The 18,977-nt window shown below is 44.4% G+C and overlaps 1 pseudogene; it reads right to left on the bottom strand.

Moving 5' to 3' along the window:
- The window catches only part of LOC134088135 (NACHT, LRR and PYD domains-containing protein 3-like), a 16,638-nt pseudogene extending 9,811 nt beyond the window's left edge, over window positions 1-6,827 (bottom strand).
- Between the last annotated feature and the right edge of the window lie 12,150 nt (window positions 6,828-18,977).

Raw genomic sequence — 18,977 nt, 5'->3', positions numbered from 1 at the left:
AAGGGAAACACTGGAAATACCTCAAGTCTTTACTCTGTCAGGGAACTGCATCAGTATCTAGATGGCAGACCATTCCAATTCAACATTTAAATATGTGTGTTATTCCCCTGAAATATCTGTACGAGTTGCTGTATTAATGACAGATCAAACTGATGCATGCTGAATCCCTATATATTACTTACAGTCATAGTAACTGTGACCATGAACTACAAATCCATAACATTATATAACACAATCTCAATTAACGTATTTAGTCACTAGAGTCCAATACTCACTTGACTCTTTTAGATGCTTTGACCACTGGCAGCATCCTCAGCAGACCTGCATCTGATCTGGCAGGTGAACTCAATCCCCCATAATCCTCCAGGTTAAACTCCTCCAGTTCCTGTTCTGACATCAGCAGCACAAAAGCCAGAGCTGACAGCTGGGAAAGAGAGAGATTCTCTCTGGATCTGTTGTCCTTCCTCAAGTAGCCCTGGACCTCCTCCACCAGAGAGTGGTCATTCAGTTCATTCAGACAGTGGAACAGGTTGATGCATCTCTCTGGGGTGGTGGTTTCTCTGATCTTCTCCTTGATGTACTTGACTGTTTCCTCTGTGTGTAATGAGCTGCTTCCTGACCTTGGCTGCAGGTCTTGTAAGTATTTCTGATTGGACTCCAATGAGAGGCCCAGAAGAAACCTCAGGAAAAGATCCAGGTGTCCATGCTCACTGTTTAATGCCAGATCCACTGCAGTCTTGTATAGGTCATTTATGTTTTCATTCTTTGTCTTCAGAAATGAAATAACAGCTCTTGGCTGTTGATCCAGTATATTGACCCCTGTGTTCTGGAATGTGAGGAACACATATAGAGCTGCTAGAAACTCCTGAATGCTCAGATGAACAAAGCAGAACACTTTCCCCTGGTACAGCCCAGCCTCCTCTCTGAAGATCTGAGTGCACACTCCTGAGTACACTGATGCTTGTCTGACATCTATTCCACACTCTCTCAGGTCCTCATCATAGAAGATCAGATTGCCTTTCTCCAGCTGTTGAAAAGCCAGTTTCCCCAGTGACAGAATGGTCTTCTGGTTCCACATGTTTTCATACTTCTGACTCCTATGTTTGGATTGTATGACCAGGAAGTGTGTGTACATTTGAGTCAAAGAGTTTGGAATCTCTCCACTCTCTGCTTCAGTCATGATGCTCTCCAGAACAGTGGCTGCCATCCAACAGAAGACTGGAATGTGGCACATGATGTAGAGGCTCCGGGATGACTTCAGGTGTGTGATGATTGTGTTTGCCAGCTGCACTTCTGTGATTTTCTTCCTGAAGTACTCCTCCTTCTGTGGGTCACTGAAACCACGGACTTCTGTCACCTGGTCCACAAACTCTGGAGGGATTTGATTGGCTGCTGCAGGTCGGGAGGTGATCCAAACAAGAGCAGAGGGAAGCAGATTCCCCTGGATCAGGTTTGTGAGAAGGACATCCACAGAGGCAGATTCTGATAAGCTGTAGATGCATTCATTATGCTGGAAATCCAGAGGAAGTCTGCTTTCGTCCAGACCATCAAAGATAAAGGCAATGTTGTATTGGTCCTTGTTGGAGAAGGCAAAGTCTTTTGTTTCATTGAAGAAATGATGAATGAAGTCCAAAAGGGTGAAGTTTTTGTCTTTCATCAGGTTCAGCTCCCTAAAAGGAAGAGGAAATATGAAATGGATATTTTGATTTGCTTTGCCTTCAGTCCAGTCCAGAATGAACTTCTGCACAGACACTGTTTTTCCAATGCCAGCTACTCCCTTTGTAAGCACAGTTCTGATGGGTTTGTCCTGTCCAGGTGAGGGCTTGAAGATGTCTGTATATTTGATTGCTTTTTCCTCCTTTGTTACTTGTCTCTTGGATACCATCTCAATCTGTCTGACTTAATGTTCAGTATTCACCTCTACACTTTCCCCTTCTGTGATGTAGAGCTCTGTGTAGATCTTCTCCAGAAAAGTAGACTTTCCTTGCTTTGGAATGCCTTCACATACACTCTGACACTTCCTTGCTAGCCTGTATTTGAGTTCTTGCTGACATCTAGGAAGCAGTCCATCTGGATATAAAGACACATAATTAAGTCAGATGTATTACAGAAGTGTGTGAAGTGAGCCATTCGCAGTAGCACTTGCAGCCTTCATCAGAACATGTTGTGACAGATTACATCCTTTCAGTAGTCATGGCAGTTTGTGCCTAATGATCATTTGCTAACTTTCATCCAGTGAACTCACATAAGAATCTTATGAAGACGTCAGAAATGATAGTTAAAGAGACCCTATGCAACTTTTTCATAGTCATAAAATCGCTTAGAAATCGTTGTTTTGCTTGACTGACCAGTTTTATTGAAAACAGTCACATTTCCTCCCGCCCCTAGTGTCCCTCTCCGCTATTACAACCTTGCAACTTTCTGATAAACGATCGTTTGCTGTTTACATCTGGAAGTCAGAGACGCGAAAGGAACAAGAAGAACCACGCTTGCAATTTATATATTTATATATAGCCTATATATGTATAAATATACACGCTAAAGCTGTCGGGGAAGCTCTGCAGAGAAATATGCAAGCATAAAACGAGCGAAAACGAAACCGAAACCAGAGATGAAATCGCCAATCCTGCATTATTCCTCTTTAAGAATAATATTACAGGTAATACGACAATACCTCAAGGATTCCATTGATGTTTTAATCACTTCACTCAGAATACAAATAAATAAACCCAGTTACTTTTGGCACGGATTGGATTAGATGTCACTGGAGTAAAACTGAACATGACTTCTGCCAGATTCTTAAATGTTTTTCAACTTGTGTAACAAACTAAGCTCAGTAATTAATGAACAAATGACTCACTTTTCTCCAGCTGCTGAGCGAGGATCTCCTGACTCATGTTCCTCAGGATGTGCACTGCAATCTTCAGAGCTCCATCTCTGGCATCTCTCTGGTCCTCCTCATCCTCCTCTTCATCACAAGGGGATTCTGGGTAATCATGACTCAGGAGCTTCTTGAGTCTCTTCAGTTCCGTCTTCATGAAGGTCATGACTTTTTCCTCAAGCTTCTGTTTCCAGAAAACAAGTCATTCCATCAGTAATGAAATAAACATGAAGATTTGATCAGCAAATATTCGCTATATAATATATTTGCTAGTCCACAGACATTCTCTATTTCTTCAGTGATTTCCAATGTATTACATTACACCATAACAAGACCTGTGTAAAATAACTGTAGAATGTTTTTACAAGGTCATGATTATTTAGTTTTTGTCATCTGTGGATGAATATTTAATACACACACACACACACACACACACACACACACACACACACACACACACACACCTTGAATAATGTAGACAGGTCTTCTTGATAGACCTTGCTGAGGGTCGGATTAATTGTTTGTTCATCCTGTAGGATGCTGAAGGAAATAAAAGGACATCAGATCAGTAGTCAGCTATCAGCCAACAGTGTTTACAGGAAGATGTATTTATGGTGAGCAATATTGCCACAAATATGTTAATGGAATAGGAAATCCTTAGGAAGGATTCTTACCTAGGATCAGGATCACTGTCTCTCTCTCTGAAGCTGGGACCCTCACCCTTGGAGTGGTCACTCTTCATGGACACATAGCTGGGTGCAGGGGAGTCTGGCCTAAGTGAATAAACACATTATACAATAAATAAAATCAGTCGTTTTAATATGTATTTATGTTTGTATGTGTGCGATGATGCACTAAATGTTTTTTTTTATTCTGGTTTTACTTTAAGATTGGTCCCTGCCACTTACCGGTACGTATTAAAGCAATGATTTCTTACAGCAGCCCACTCCTAAACTAAAAGTGAGTCTTCGTTGCTATGGTTGACGTCATTACTCATGCACGAGCTTAATGAAAGTGACCACCTTGATTGGCTGGTGATTATAACGCGGGAATGATGGCAAAAACCTCCCCTACGATAACGAGTTGAGTGACAGGTGTCAGGTCTTAGCTGGTGAGAATGCGTGCGCTATGTCGGACTGTGAAGGATGGAAGATGATGAATAAATGGGTATAGCCTAAATTAATAAAGAGTAGGCTAAAGCAAATAGCCTAGGAGCATAATGAAACACGGACTGGAACAGTAGCCTATGTTTGCAACATGGTTTAAATGAATCTGTATGAAAGCATGAAGCCTACATTCGCGAAGAGGATAAACAATTTAATTGAATTTAGCCCTACAACGACACGTTACATTTAGTTTACATGCAGTGGTGGTTTTTTGATTGTCGGTGGCGTTATTGCATCTCTTAGTTGCAATGCACAATGATTCCCTTGCATAACAGCTCCTGTAACCGCACAGTCATTTCACTACATCGCGACGTGAAATGCCACTAAAAGCGGTTTGTGATAGGTCTTACTGAGTTAGGAGTCCTCTCGACTCCTTTTAAGCTGTCCTAGACTTAGGAGCTACTTTTAGGCTTAAAATGCTTTGTGAATTACTTTTAATGAGAAAAATTAGGAGTCCTAAAGTTAGAGTGACACTAGGGCTGCACGATATTAGGAAAACATGCGATATGCGATAACATTATTGAGTACTGCGATAACGATATAACTTGCGATATTTCAATATTTTGTTTTTCTCCATTCTACTTGCTTCTAGCATAGACTGATGCAGACTATTAAAAAAGAAATGCATTGATTCCATTACATGTTGTTTTCTTGGTTGTTGTGTTTTGTAAAAACAAAACAAAAACCACTGTCAGTTCCAGTTTGACTTTCAATGAGGGTCACTGGTCAGTCAGGAAGAGGTCATGCCATTTTTTATTTATTTTTTTTCATATATCTGAGTTTTTAGATTCAAGTATATTCAACTTTACTGTCATTGCACAAGTGAAATACCAGTAACGAAATTCAGTTTGACATCTAGCCAGTGATGCAAACGAGTAGGCTAACTGACATGTCAAAAAGTCCATCCATATGAAATGCGTCACTACAACGTCCCATAGAAGCGAACGGTCCCGGTGGACTTTTCTTTGAAGTTTTAAAGTTGAAAGGTGTTGTGTGGATTCTGCGTTGTTCGTTTTTAACTGAAATGAAAATGCAAAGCAACAGCGATTACCACAAACTTTAAGCCTACCTCTGCTTGCCTGATCTGAATGCACCACTTCTCGGTCGGAAGATACATGTAGGCTTACTTTCGCTTTTGGCCAAACAATCACTCGCTCGATTTGCAAGGACTTGGGAGTTGGATTTTTGGATAATAGGACTACACACAATTAGGCTATACCTGCTTTTTAAACGTAGACGTAAACGTATCACGTAGTTTACAACAACCAATTGAAATCAAAGTAACTTACATCGATTCCCCTCTCAAAGAAGCACACGCACTTCAAACTATTATGCGTTTCACAGGCAGGCTAAACCGAGCGTGTAATTTAGGCGCTCCGTTTGCTAAAATAGTTTAGAATAGGCTACTCTATTTTGTTTTCACACGTAGCCTACGCGTTGCTATCACATCTGATGTAGCCAGTTGCACTGATCATGGAAGGTGGTTGATGTGGCCTCCCTGTCAGTCTCACACGCGTGCATTGTATTGCAGTGTATTATTGCCTATACGCAAAAAAACGTATCAGACCTTTAAGCTCTCGCGGGCCATATGAAATGAGGTTGCGGGCCGCATTTGACACCTTTGCCATAGACTGTATGGAATGCACGGCACAAAAAATATATTGAATTTTATCGAGAATTCAGTAATCATTGCGGTATGTCTATCGCAAGCGTTGATATCGCGATAACAATATATTTTAGATATATCGTGCAGCCCTAAGTGACACGCCCATTATTTTTAGGAGTTTCTCCTAAATTCGCCAGTTAGGAGCTACTTTAAGCCCTAAAATTCTTTGTGAATACGGGCCCTGTTCTTACCTGGCTTCAGGATGACTGCCTCCTTCTCTGAAGTTGGGGACCTCACCCTTGGAGTTGTCGCTCTTCATGGACACACAGCTGGGTGCAGGGGAGTGTGTCCTCTCATCCACTGGCCTTCAGCAAAGTAAACACATCATACAGCAGAAACTCATTAACTGCAGGGTTCCAATAGAGTATGTGATGTGATGAACTGAGTACATCTGATGTGGTGATTAGGGGCAGTTATTTAACTCCACAGTGAACCATGTGCTGTTCTGTGATCATGGTTCAGCTCGCTACAATCATTTGTTTAAATATCTAAAAAAGATTTACATGGCAGCACATACTTGTGTTTTCATTCTGTGCCCAACTTGAGTTTTTGGGCTCTAGTATTGGCAAGTGCTGAATATAGTCACACACACACACACACACACACACACACACACACACACACACACACACACACACACATTTCTCACTTGATAATTGTTGAATAAGACGGAAGACAGAAGAAATACTACCTGCTTTCTAGTGCTGAATGAATGTACTGTAATGTAATGTCAAACAATTCAATTAAATTCAAACAACTGCAGAGTAATTTTAAGTGTCCAAATGGGGTTGTGGATATCCAAGATCTCACTCATGTAATGGCCCTTTCTCTGATCAGAGAGGAATTACACATCCAACTGCTCCTAACTGTTGTATAATCTCAGTTAAACAGACCAGCCTACAATACCCCACGTTAGCTGGTAGGAAGTACATGCTCAGTCAGGATTCCATATTCAGACCTTTTAAGGACTATAGTCTTTCTTTCCAGGTGGAGACCTGTCTTACTTGACATCAGGGATCAGGTTCATAATAGATAATTTACAGTAGCATCCCAGTGAGAACAGAGCTCACCTTGAATGTCCATGGCCACCAGCAGAGGCTCCATGCTGACTCATATTGGAGGCAGAGCTGCAGTCACTTCCTCATCAGCACCATGAAGAAAACAATATTGGAGAACTGCAAAAAGAGAAAAACAAAACATGTGAAATAGCCTACAGTACAATGGCAGTGAACTGAGTAGCTTTTAACACATGCAGGTTCACTTCATGGCATAAGGGCTGGTAGGGTATGGCAGCCTATTCACAGGTGTGGGATGATAGCTAATGCAATTCACTGCAGTGTGTTTTCAGTACTTGGTCCACTGTAGGGCAGATTACACCAAGAGATGAGACCAATTCCATCTGTAGTTTACGTTTTTTCCCCTATTAGGCTAAACCAGAACATGGCAGCCTATGCTAGGCATGGGCTATAATTAGGCTACATGTCAACCTTGGCTACTGATACCTAGCTTAGCCTACTATAAACAAACTCGCCTCCTCAACCTCGTAAATTATCTTATTAATGGACGCCTTCAGTTAACCTACGTTACTGATTTTATTGAAGTGTAGGGCCTACAGATTCATTTTAGCCAACATAAAGAACAGACTATTTAGCCAACTATTTCACATCACCAGGTCGTTGATATTTTAGAGTAAACTTACGTGGTCGGTGAAGTTTGTGTCCAGTCCACCGATGTGTAGGGAAGCTCTTTCACTTTCTCTTTAGAAATACGGAAGTTGATATTGCGTGTTAAAGTTGGTTTTATATTGGATGTTGGATACTCGAAACATTCGAAAAATCTATTTAGCCTATATGTGTGAGTTGTTGCAGGAGAAAACGTTGGGTGGCGGCACGCTCTTGCGTCTTTGATGGTCTGTATGGAGTGAGGGTCAGGATGCTCACTACTGCCCGTGGTCCGGATGCCATCCTGGCTCTCTCTCCCACTCACTTCCTGTCAGTATCCTCTGTCCTATCTATGAATATATTCATATATATAAACAAATATTTGAGTTTATTCCTGCTCACCTTCTTGTGCCGCTGGCCTGTAGGCTGCTTCTGTGTCACAGACAGACAGACACAAACAGGAAGGCTGTGGTTCTGTGACTGTTTCTGTAGTCTGTGCCCACAGCTTTGACAGCTAGTTTTAGGCCTACCCTTCCTGTCAAGGTTTTTTTTCTTTTTTTACAGCTTTAATGTTCAAACCATGCGGTTCCTCTCGTACTGGATTACTATGGTGTATTGCTGTCACACTAAAAATAAAAACAGGCTCAATATCAAGTAATTAGATCTTTTTCACGTTTTAACAAGATAAGTTTCATGTTATTACATGAAATTATCACGTTATTACACCACCGTACCATTGCAACAACACATCATCAGTAGGGTAAAACTAACCTGTCTCACGACGGTCTAATCCCAGCTCACGTTCCCTATTAGTGGGTGAACAATCCAACGCTTGGTGAATTCTGCTTCACAATGATAGGAAGAGCCCACATATCAGATCTGCTGCATTGATCTATTGATGTTGATCTATTGAATGGCAGCTGTTCACTGATGTTTCTTTTTAAGCTTCCTGCTCCCTTTGGGTACCCCGTGTTTCACGTCACAGTGCTATGACCTGTTGCTAATCCCCTGAGTAGAGTGTGCACACCATGGAGGTATTATAAGAACTGGAGAAAGTGAACAAGGTCCGCCCCCATTAATTTCAATGGGAATGCTAGGCTAGTGAAATGTGCCAAAATTTAACGATTTTTTCAGGCTTCAACATGGCCTTTCAAGGGGCTTGTTTCCGGTGCCGTTTTACTTAGCCAATTAAGTGCCAGGTTACTGATTGACGTAAAGTACAGAAGGAGAGCTCGTGCCCACACTAAGCTCGTTCATGAGCTGAGAGTGGAACAGCCACCAATCAGCATGAGGAAAACTTTGGGAAAACGGCACCGGACATGATGTATTTCTGGAAAATGGCGACGAGGAAGTGCCTTGCTAATCGGTGAAGCTAATCAGTCAAATCCTGACCCCCTGGTGCACACTTACGGAACGGGCACATACAGGGTTCATGTGAACCATCACACACTCACACTCACACACCTCCCACCACTTACACACCTATACTGCAAAAACAGCTTGTCTAATAAAATCAAACCAAGTCCTATTCATCTTATATCAAGATCAAACATCTAGTTGGTGTTGTTTTCAGTACAAAGAGATTTGTCTAGCAATTTCTCAGGAAACCATTTGACTTATTTTAAGACGTCTCATCCTGAATAATAATATAACATTTCTATCACATGTTTGCACTTGATTTATCCTATTTAACTGCTAGAGTAATAAGGAAGATATTGTGTAGTAGTTTGTCATTATTCATTTGTTGTGGATTAGATGTTCAAAGCCTGTTGCACACACACACACACACAAAAAAAAACAAAAAAAACATGTTCAACCTGGAAATCGTAGCAGAATGGAGGAAAGAGCACAGTGGCTACCTGCAGTGTGCACTAGGCTGAGACTGAACGTGGCCATGCAGTGTGCACTAGGCTGAGACTGAACGTGGCCATGCAGTGTGCACTAGGCTGAGCCTGAACGTGGCCATGCAGTGTGCACTAGGCTGACACTGAACGTGGCCATGCAGTGTGCACTGCTCTGAGACTGAACGTGGCCATGCAGTGTGCACTAGGCTGAGACTGAACGTGGCCATGCAGTGTGCACTAGGCTGAGACTGAACGTGGCCATGCAGTGTGCACTAGGCTGAGACTGAACGTGGCCATGCAGTGTGCACTGCTCTGAGACTGAACGTGGCCATGCAGTGTGCACTGCTCTGAGACTGAACGTGGCCATGCAGTGTGCACTGCTCTGAGACTGAACATGGCCATGCAGTGTGCACTGTTCTGAGACTGAACGTGGCCATGCAGTGTGCACTAGGCTGAGACTGAACGTGGCCATGCAGTGTGCAATGCTCTGAGACTGAACGTGGCCATGCAGTGTGCACTGTTCTGAGACTGAACGTGGCCATGCAGTGTGCACTAAGCTGAGACTGAACGTGGCCATGCAGTGTGCACTGCTCTGAGACTGAACGTGGCCATGCAGTGTGCACTAGGCTGAGACTGAACGTGGCCATGCAGTGTGCACTAGGCTGAGACTGAACGTGGCCATGCAGTGTGCACTAGGCTGAGACTGAACGTGGCCATGCAGTGTGCACTGCTCTGAGACTGAACGTGGCCATGCAGTGTGCACTGCTCTGAGACTGAACGTGGCCATGCAGTGTGCACTGCTCTGAGACATGCAGTGTGCACTGCTCTGAGACTGAACATGGCCATGCAGTGTGCACTGTTCTGAGACTGAACGTGGCCATGCAGTGTGCACTAGGCTGAGACTGAACGTGGCCATGCAGTGTGCACTGCTCTGAGACTGAACGTGGCCATGCAGTGTGCACTGTTCTGAGACTGAACGTGGCCATGCAGTGTGCACTAAGCTGAGACTGAACGTGGCCATGCAGTGTGCACTGCTCTGAGACTGAACGTGGCCATGCAGTGTGCACTGCTCTGAGACTGAACGTGGCCATGCAGTGTGCACTGCTCTGAGACATGCAGTGTGCACTGCTCTGAGACTGAACATGGCCATGCAGTGTGCACTGTTCTGAGACTGAACGTGGCCATGCAGTGTGCACTAGGCTGAGACTGAACGTGGCCATGCAGTGTGCACTGCTCTGAGACTGAACGTGGCCATGCATGCAGTGTGCACTGTTCTGAGACTGAACGTGGCCCTGCAGTGTGCACTGTTCTGAGACTGAACGTGGCCCTGCAGTGTGCACTGCTCTAAGACTGAACGTGGCCATGCAGTGTGCACTGTTCTGAGACTGAACGTGGCCCTGCAGTGTGCACTGTTCTGAGACTGAACGTGGCCCTGGCCCCACACACTGGGTGCCTCTCCTTCGGCGTTACGTTCTCCCTCGCTCCTCGGGCCTCAATCCTCACTCATCTACATAAAGAATGATGGGGCGGAAACAATGGGATAGTCTATCCAGCCTGCATGTAACCACAGTGTCCAGCAGAGGGCAGTGCAGGCCCATTTCTCCTCACACTCCAGCACTGATAAGCTCCCACAGATCACAGCAGGCAGCCAGACTCAGGCCCTGTGAGAGGAAGTGTCTGCCCTGTTTGCTACTGTATGTGTTTATTAGAGAGCTCAGTAAGCTTTCACACACACACACACACACACACACACACACACACACACACACACACACACACACACACACACACACACACACACACACACACACACACACACACACACACACACACACACACACACACACACACACACACACACACACACACACACACACACACACACACACTTAATATCCTGTGTGATGTCATAGAGCTCTGGACACAGCACTGGCCAGCTGTGTGCTTTTACAGTGAGAGTGTGAAATGTGTGTGAGGTGTCTTCGTCATTGTTTAACAGTGAGGGTGAAATGTGTGTGAGGTGTCTTCATGTTGTTTTACAGTGAGGGTGTGGAATGTGTGTGAGGTGTCTTCATCATTGTTTTACAGTGAGAGTGTGAAATGTGTGTGAGGTGTCTTTATCATTGTTTTACAGTGAGGGTGTGAAATGTGTGTGAGGTGTCTTCATCATTGTTTTACAGTGAGTGTGTGAAATGTGTGTGAGGTGTCTTCATCATTGTTTTACAGTGAGGGTGTGAAATGTGTGTGAAGTGTCTTCATCATTGGTTTACAGTGAGGGTGAATAGAATAGAATATATACTTTTTTGATCCTGTGAGGGAAATTCGTTTCTCGTTTCTCTGCATTTAACCCAATTTAACCAAAACAACACACAGCAGCACACAACCAACACACAGCAGCACACAGTGAACACACAGTGAGGTGAATCACACACTAACCCAGAGCAGTGAGCTGCCTGCCCAACCAGCGGCGCTCGGGGAGCAGTGAGGGGTTAGGTGCCTTGCTCAAGGGCACTTCAGCCGCTTTAACCCTCTCTGTCTTCATCATTATTTTACAGTGAGAGTGTGAAATGTGTGTGAGGTGTCTTGCGGAGTCATCACTTACTGCTGCTCCTGCTCCTAATCAAATGTCACGTATGTGTAGCGCCCCAATGCCGCTGTGGTGGGCATGTCTCATTAAATACACTCTCTCACTCTTTGGGACGCCCTGAGTTCTTTTAAACGGAAAAGTAATAATTGTGTTTTTTGTTTTGATATGTATGTTTGAGCTCTATGAACTAATGAAATCCCCTTTTTTAACTAAATGCCAATATCTACAATGTAGAAGCATCAACATCAAACATGAATTGTAATGAAAATATAAATCTTTTTACTTTGCAAAAATAAATGAATAGCTTTAGGCTTTAGATCACAGTCATAGGACACATTCAATACACTTCAGTATGAAATACACTTTCAAAGTAACCCCAGTCCTATAATCCTATAGCCGGCAATAACTAAATAAAGTTAAATGATACTCAATCAGTCCGGAGCTCGGTGCAGGCCTGAAACGGTGCTTGTGTGCGTAGGAGCCTTGAAACAAGATGGCTACTTCGCGCGTAAGCGCCAAAAGAAAATGCATGCACTCACTCAGACCACGATGGCAAGATGGCTGTCGTCCTCGTCTCCACTGCAGCCTGGGCTGGCGGAACAGATGACCAGACGTCTTCCTCGCAGATGATACTCGTGTCGGCAAACAGTTCGTAGGGACGGCGTGGATGAGTAGCTGTGTTAGCTTCTCACAAAGTCTCTACCGAGGCAGTGAGCTAAGTCGAGCTGACTAGCTCCTCTGAATCAACTCGCGGTAGGCCTACTCGCGGTAAAGTTATTAAACATAAAACACGGCTGTAAGCGCTCTAAAACACTGCTACACTAATGTGAATATACTTCCAAGACTAACTGTCCGTTTGTCTATGCACATTCACAATAATAAACGTAAGTTGGTGTATTACAAACTTAGTCTTTCTCTAGCAGCATCATGGCAGAACCGCTTCACACACTCGTGTCTCTCCTTCTCCTCCTCTCGTTCTCCATCACGCACTCCACTTCCTGTTTCCACCTGACCTTTACCCCGGTGGCTGATTAAATTCTCATTAAAGAAAACATTTTAACTAACTTAATTCTTATGACAAGTGAACATTATTTTAACATTACTAACATTTTTAAATCCACATTTTAAACATTATGAATTTACATTTTAATGAAATCAAAGAAAATAAAAACGTGAACTTAGACCCAAAATCCCATTGGGCTACATCCTCCCCCACTTAAACGGTTTTCATGTCCCTATGAAACCTTATTCACATGAACAATGAAATTTCACTCTAACCAATCTTAATGACTACACCCCTATGAACTATAGTCAAAGGCTGGTCTTTAGGTCTTCCTGGTTCATCATAACTTAATCTGATAACAGGTTTAATGGACCTCTTCTCTCTAACAGGGGAACTTTCCTGAGGTCGAATATCCTCATTCGCAATCACAGGTGAATTTCTCTCAGACACAGCATTATCTTTTTGTCCAACAGGGGTCTCTGCATCATTAACTATTATCTCACCATCACTGACATCTGTGATGACATCCTCAGCCTCTGAACTAATGTCAGGCTCATCATCACCAGCATGATCAGACACATTCTCATGTTCATCAGCAGTGTCCACTACTGGTAACACACATTCACGGGTTCTCTCAGAAACAAGATCTCTAGAATCATCACGCTCCAATCTCCATCTGATGACTGGTCGTACTTCACACTCAGATTCACTAGACTCTTCATCTAAGTAACCTGTATTCTCTTGACGTTCCAGCTTACGTGACTGCGGCGGCACTGACCTCCTCTGAGTCCTAGTCACAGGTCTATTCACAGGAATTTGAGCTTCCTGCTCATCAGATATCCTCACTAGACTACCAATTGGCAAAATGTTGTCTCTGTGAATGGTTCTAAGCTTTCCCATACCACTCTCAGGCCTCACCCTGTAAACAGGCAAATCAGGGAGCTTTTCTACCACCACATAAGGTAAAGAGTTCCAACGACTCTGTAACTTATGCTTTCCTTTCAACCCCAAGTTCTTCAAGAGCACTCTGTCACCCTTGGATAACACTTGATTGCGTAAGACTCTCTCATAGTTCCTTTTGTTTCGCAAGTGAACCTGTGTTGCTGATTTAGCAGCAAGCTCATATGCGCTCTGTAAATCACGTTTCAGTTCTTCCACATAGCGGGAATGACTGACTGCGTCTTGTCCATCAGTTCCAAAACACACATCAATAGGCAATCTAGCCTCTCTGCCAAACATGATATAATAGGGTGAAAACCCTGTGGCATCGTTCTTAGTGCTATTGTACGCATGTACAAGCTGACTGACATGACGGCTCCACTGTCTCTTATGTGTGTCCCTCAAGGTCCCCAACATAGAGAGCAACGTTCTATTAAAACGCTCAGGTTGTGGGTCCCCTTGGGGATGGTAGGGAGTCGTTCTGGACTTACGAATCCCCAAAGTCCTCAAAAGTTCCTTAATCAATCGGCTTTCAAAGTCACGGCCCTGGTCCGAATGAATTCGGGCCGGCAGACCATAGTGAACAAAAAACCTCTCAACCAAGACCTTAGCCACGGTCACTGCTTTTTGATCTTTAGTAGGGTATGCTTGCGCATAGCGACTAAAATGATCCGTGACTACCAGTATGTTTCCAATTCCACTTGAGTCTGGTTCTAACGACAAGAAGTCGATACATACCAGCTCCATAGGACCACTAGAGGTGATTTGATGTAACGGAGCAGCTCGGGCACATGGACTTTTCCACGTTACACACCTCCCACAGTTACCTATGTACTTCTCTACAGTCTGAGTCATTTTTGGCCAATAAAACCTGTCTCTCACCAGGTCTACAGTCCTCTCTACCCCCAAGTGTCCCATATCATCATGCAAAGCATGAATCACCTGCATCCTGAACTGCTTGGGCAGTAGCAATTGATGTATTTCTTTTCCAGATGTTTTGTGTGTAACTCTGTACAACAGTCCATCTTCAATTCTTAATTTCTGACTCTCACGCTTCAGCAAAGCGACATCAGAATCAAACTGACTCAAGTTAGATGGCCACTGGCCAGTGTCCATGGCCTCTCTAACTACTCTGAGAACACTGTCCTCGAACTGCGCTTTTCGCAAATCCTCTCGAGTGAACTGTTCTAGCTGACCCAAGTTGAGATGAGTGGCAAAAGCATACAGCTCAGGAACACCTTCTGCGGGCACTCCTAGTCTATCGGCCACACGCACATCACTATCACGCAACTCTTGCGCATGCACACGACCACAAATTGTCCTCACATCATTCTGCGACAATCTCTTCCATGGCTCAGCATCCTCATCAATCCAGTTCCGGGAAAGCAAATCAGCATCGATATTGACTTTGCCAGGGCGATATTTGATCTCAAAATCATACGTGGCTAGGGCAGCAAGCCATCTATGCCCCGTAGCATTAAGCTTCCCGGTAGTCAACACGTAAGTGAGCGGATTGTTATCCGTCATCACAGTGAATCTCACTCCATATAAATAATCGTGGAACTTATCCACCACTGCCCACTTGAGTGCTAAAAACTCAAGCTGGTGAATATGATACCTCTGTTCTGCAGCATTCAAACCTCTGCTGGCAAACGCAACAGGTCTAAGACCCTCTGGGTGCACTTGATTCAAAACAGCCCCCAACCCTTTAAGGCTGGCGTCAATGTGTAATACATAGGACTTGTTCGGGTCCGCAAAGGCCAATACAGGTGCATTTGTAAGGCGCCTGATGATCTCACGGAACGCTCTAGTACACGCATCTGTCCATCGCGAGCCAAATGGTTCGGATTCTTTGTAGTACTGTTGGTCTTTCACTACACTAGGCTTTTTACCCTTCCTTACAGGAGGATACCCTTTGGTGAGTTCGGTCAATGGCTTCACAATGGAGGAATAATTGGCTACGAATCTGCGGTAATAGCCGCAGAAGCCAAGGAACGACCTCAACGACTTCAAATCAGTAGGCTGTGGCCACATGGTGACAGCCTCCACCTTAGATGGGTCAGTGGAAATCCCATCAGCCGACACAATATGACCAACATATTTAACTCTAGGCTGACAGAAGTGGCACTTGTCCAGCGACACCTTGAGACCCACTTCCTCCAGACGGTCTAACACCTTAAAAAGTCTCTCCTCATGTTCCTCCAAAGTTGCACCAAAGACAATCAAATCATCCAGATAAACAAGGACTTGTAACAAATTCATGTCACCTACTGCCTTCTCCATTAAACGTTGAAATGTCGCAGGAGCTCCCATCACTCCCTGCGGCATCCGTTCAAATTGGTAGAAGCCAAGAGGACATATAAACGCGGTTTTCTCCTTGTCCTCCTCTGCCATGGCTATTTGGTAATAACCACTACGGAGATCTAATACGGAGAACCAGCGACTTCCAACTAAACAGTCCAAAGCATCATCGATGCGTGGGGTTGTATACTGATCGGGAATTGTCTTATTGTTAAGAGTCCGGTAGTCGATGCACATACGCACACTACCATTTTTCTTTCTCGCAATCACGATAGGTGATGCGTATGGACTTCGTGACTCTTTGATCACTCCTGCAGCTAGCAGGTCTTGGAGGTGTTTACGCACGTCATCTATGTCAGCAGGCGTAAGACGTCTGGACCTCTCCCGAAACGGTCGGGGGTCAGACAGACGAATGTTGTGCTCTACTCCCTTAGCTAAGCCAACCTCCCATTCATGGAGCGAAAACACGTTACGCCGGCTACACAACTTTCTCCTAAGTCTCTCTCTCCATTCATTAGGAATGGGAGAATCACCAAAATCAATCAAACTGGGATCCATCTCTCCAGACATCTCACTTCTCACTGGGGAGCTAGCCAAATCAGCAGGCTGTATTTTCCCCAGAGGCGTGCCTTTAAGTATGGTAACCTCTCTCTTTGTCTCATTCTGTAATAACAGAGAGAAACTTTTGCTATCAATAGCATTAGCCGGTGCTACTACTGGTTGGAACATTACCCCTTGAGGCAATGGCATGGCATCACTTGCTTCCACTACAACTATGCCTTTAGGCACTGGCTGCGAAAATTCAAGTTGACATGACACACAACGGCTTTCTTGTGGTGGGATGGTCAAATGACCAGGACCCATCCATTTCACTATACCCACAGCCTCATCTGAATCAACCTCAGCAAGGCTGTGTAATGCAGTCTCTTTTTTAGGCCCAAGCCCACTGACGTTCAATGCACGAGCTAGCGTTTCACTCTTTGAATGGTCACACAGAGCAGCAAGCCTATGAAACAAGCTAGCATTAGTGCCCAAGATCACTGGGACCTGATCCGGTGTGTTCGGCCCAGGGCAAATCAATGCCAACACCGACAATGTCTCAGTCTTACCAACAAGCTCTTTTGGGAACTGCATATCTACCACAACATATCCTTTGTACGGGTAGCTTGTGTCACTAAGACCCCAAATGGCTAAACCTGTCACTGGCTGAATGGGTACACAAGACAAGTGTTTCTCATACCATTTCTCAAAGATTATGGTCACTTGTGACCCACTATCCAAAATAGCAGTACAGGGATGACCATTCACTCTAACCTGTACAGTGGACGCAGGACCAATCAGACCCTCAGGAAATGAGGCGGTCATTTTGGCATGTACAGCTTGTTTTCTAACTGAGCAATGAGTAGTTTCACCATCAGGAACGCGCTTATCTTTAGCTTTGTTAAGTGAAGCGATGAGCTTCCTGATCACCTTTTTCTCATTCTCAGTGGATGAACATTTCGAAGCGATATGGCCGTCTTCTCCACACCTGTAGCAGAAGCAGTCATCATCCCCTCTTTGACTCTGCTTTGGGCTGGAAAAACCACGCCCCGCGCTCTCAACAGCAGCAACTGTAACTGGCTGTTCTACCTCCTTATTTCTCTTATTCTTTAATTTCTGCTTTAACCTGTTAACTTTTTTCCGCAAAGCAACAGCTTCAGCCTGGTCGTTGCCTGAGTGAAACGACTGAGGTACAGACGTATGAATATCAGCCTCCTCTTTAACACAAGAGGGCCTCTTTGCCATCTCAGACACTTGAGCTTTCAGGGCCTTGAAATCAGCCTTCAGCCCCTCTACAACATCTACTTCAGCTTCAGACTCATCTTGAGCTGCAACCTTCCGAACACGCGTGTTCACCTTTTGCCGTGTACGCTCGTGTTCTTCTTCAGTCCTTATTTCAGCTAGCAAATCAAGGAAATTTGGAGGGTTACTCCGTCTCTCTTTCAGCCGTAGCTGTAACAGCATCAGGTCTGAACTAATCGCTCCCCGAAGCAACTGTTCAACTCTTACTCTATCTTTATCTTGGACTGAAATTCCACCTTTCTTAACTACTTTAGCCAGAAAAGGCTCAAGTCTCCGAACATAATCTGACAAAGTCTCACCAGCCTTCTGTTGCATGAGACGGAAAGAGAAATAGAGGTCTTCGCCAGACTCGGCAGATCCAAATGCACTATCCAACGCCTCTAACAATTCCTCAGAGCTGGCACCTGGCTTACTGAGGCGCAAAGACTTCACTACCTCTAAAGCAGGGCCTCTCAAACATTCCAATATTCGACGCCTTTTTTCTTGTTCAGCCCAGTCACTCTCTTGAACCATTACTGTGGCCTGTTCAAGCCAATACTCCATAGATTCCTCCCCAGCCGGGGTGGGAGTGACACCTGAAAAAATCCGAAGACGGCGATAACCGTGATTCTCAGCCTGGCTTTTGTTAGCGCGGCTCACAACGTCCACCATAGCACGCAAAACTGCCTCCTCAGGTTCTCGCAGAGGAACAGAAGGACTGCAAAAATCTTTTAAATCAGCTGAAGTTTTACCTTCAGTCCGTAAAAAGTCTCTCAACTTTGCAGAAAAATCATCAGGAGTGGGGAGAGTTTGGTCAGCTATCACAATTCTCCACACTACTTCACTATCAGCAGGCCTTACTTCAGGGGGAACCAACCGTGGATCTAGCTCTTCTTTACATTCACAAAGAACCAAGAGACCATCCGCGTCACTATTGAAAATCCTCCCCCTTACTCTCACACGTCCCCAACATCGCACAGTATGTAAGACGTCTTCAATTTGGCCTACTGCAAAATCTTCGTCAACACCAATCACTAATATTGCATGACTAGCATCAATATTTTCACCTCTGCACCACTGAAGCAGCTCCGCTTTAAAACTGTCTTTC

Source organism: Sardina pilchardus, chromosome 7 (assembly GCF_963854185.1).
Source record: "Sardina pilchardus chromosome 7, fSarPil1.1, whole genome shotgun sequence".
NCBI lineage: Eukaryota > Metazoa > Chordata > Actinopteri > Clupeiformes > Clupeidae > Sardina > Sardina pilchardus.
Note: the sequence above shows the minus strand (reverse complement) of the source record. Positions and strands in the feature narration are given on the sequence as shown.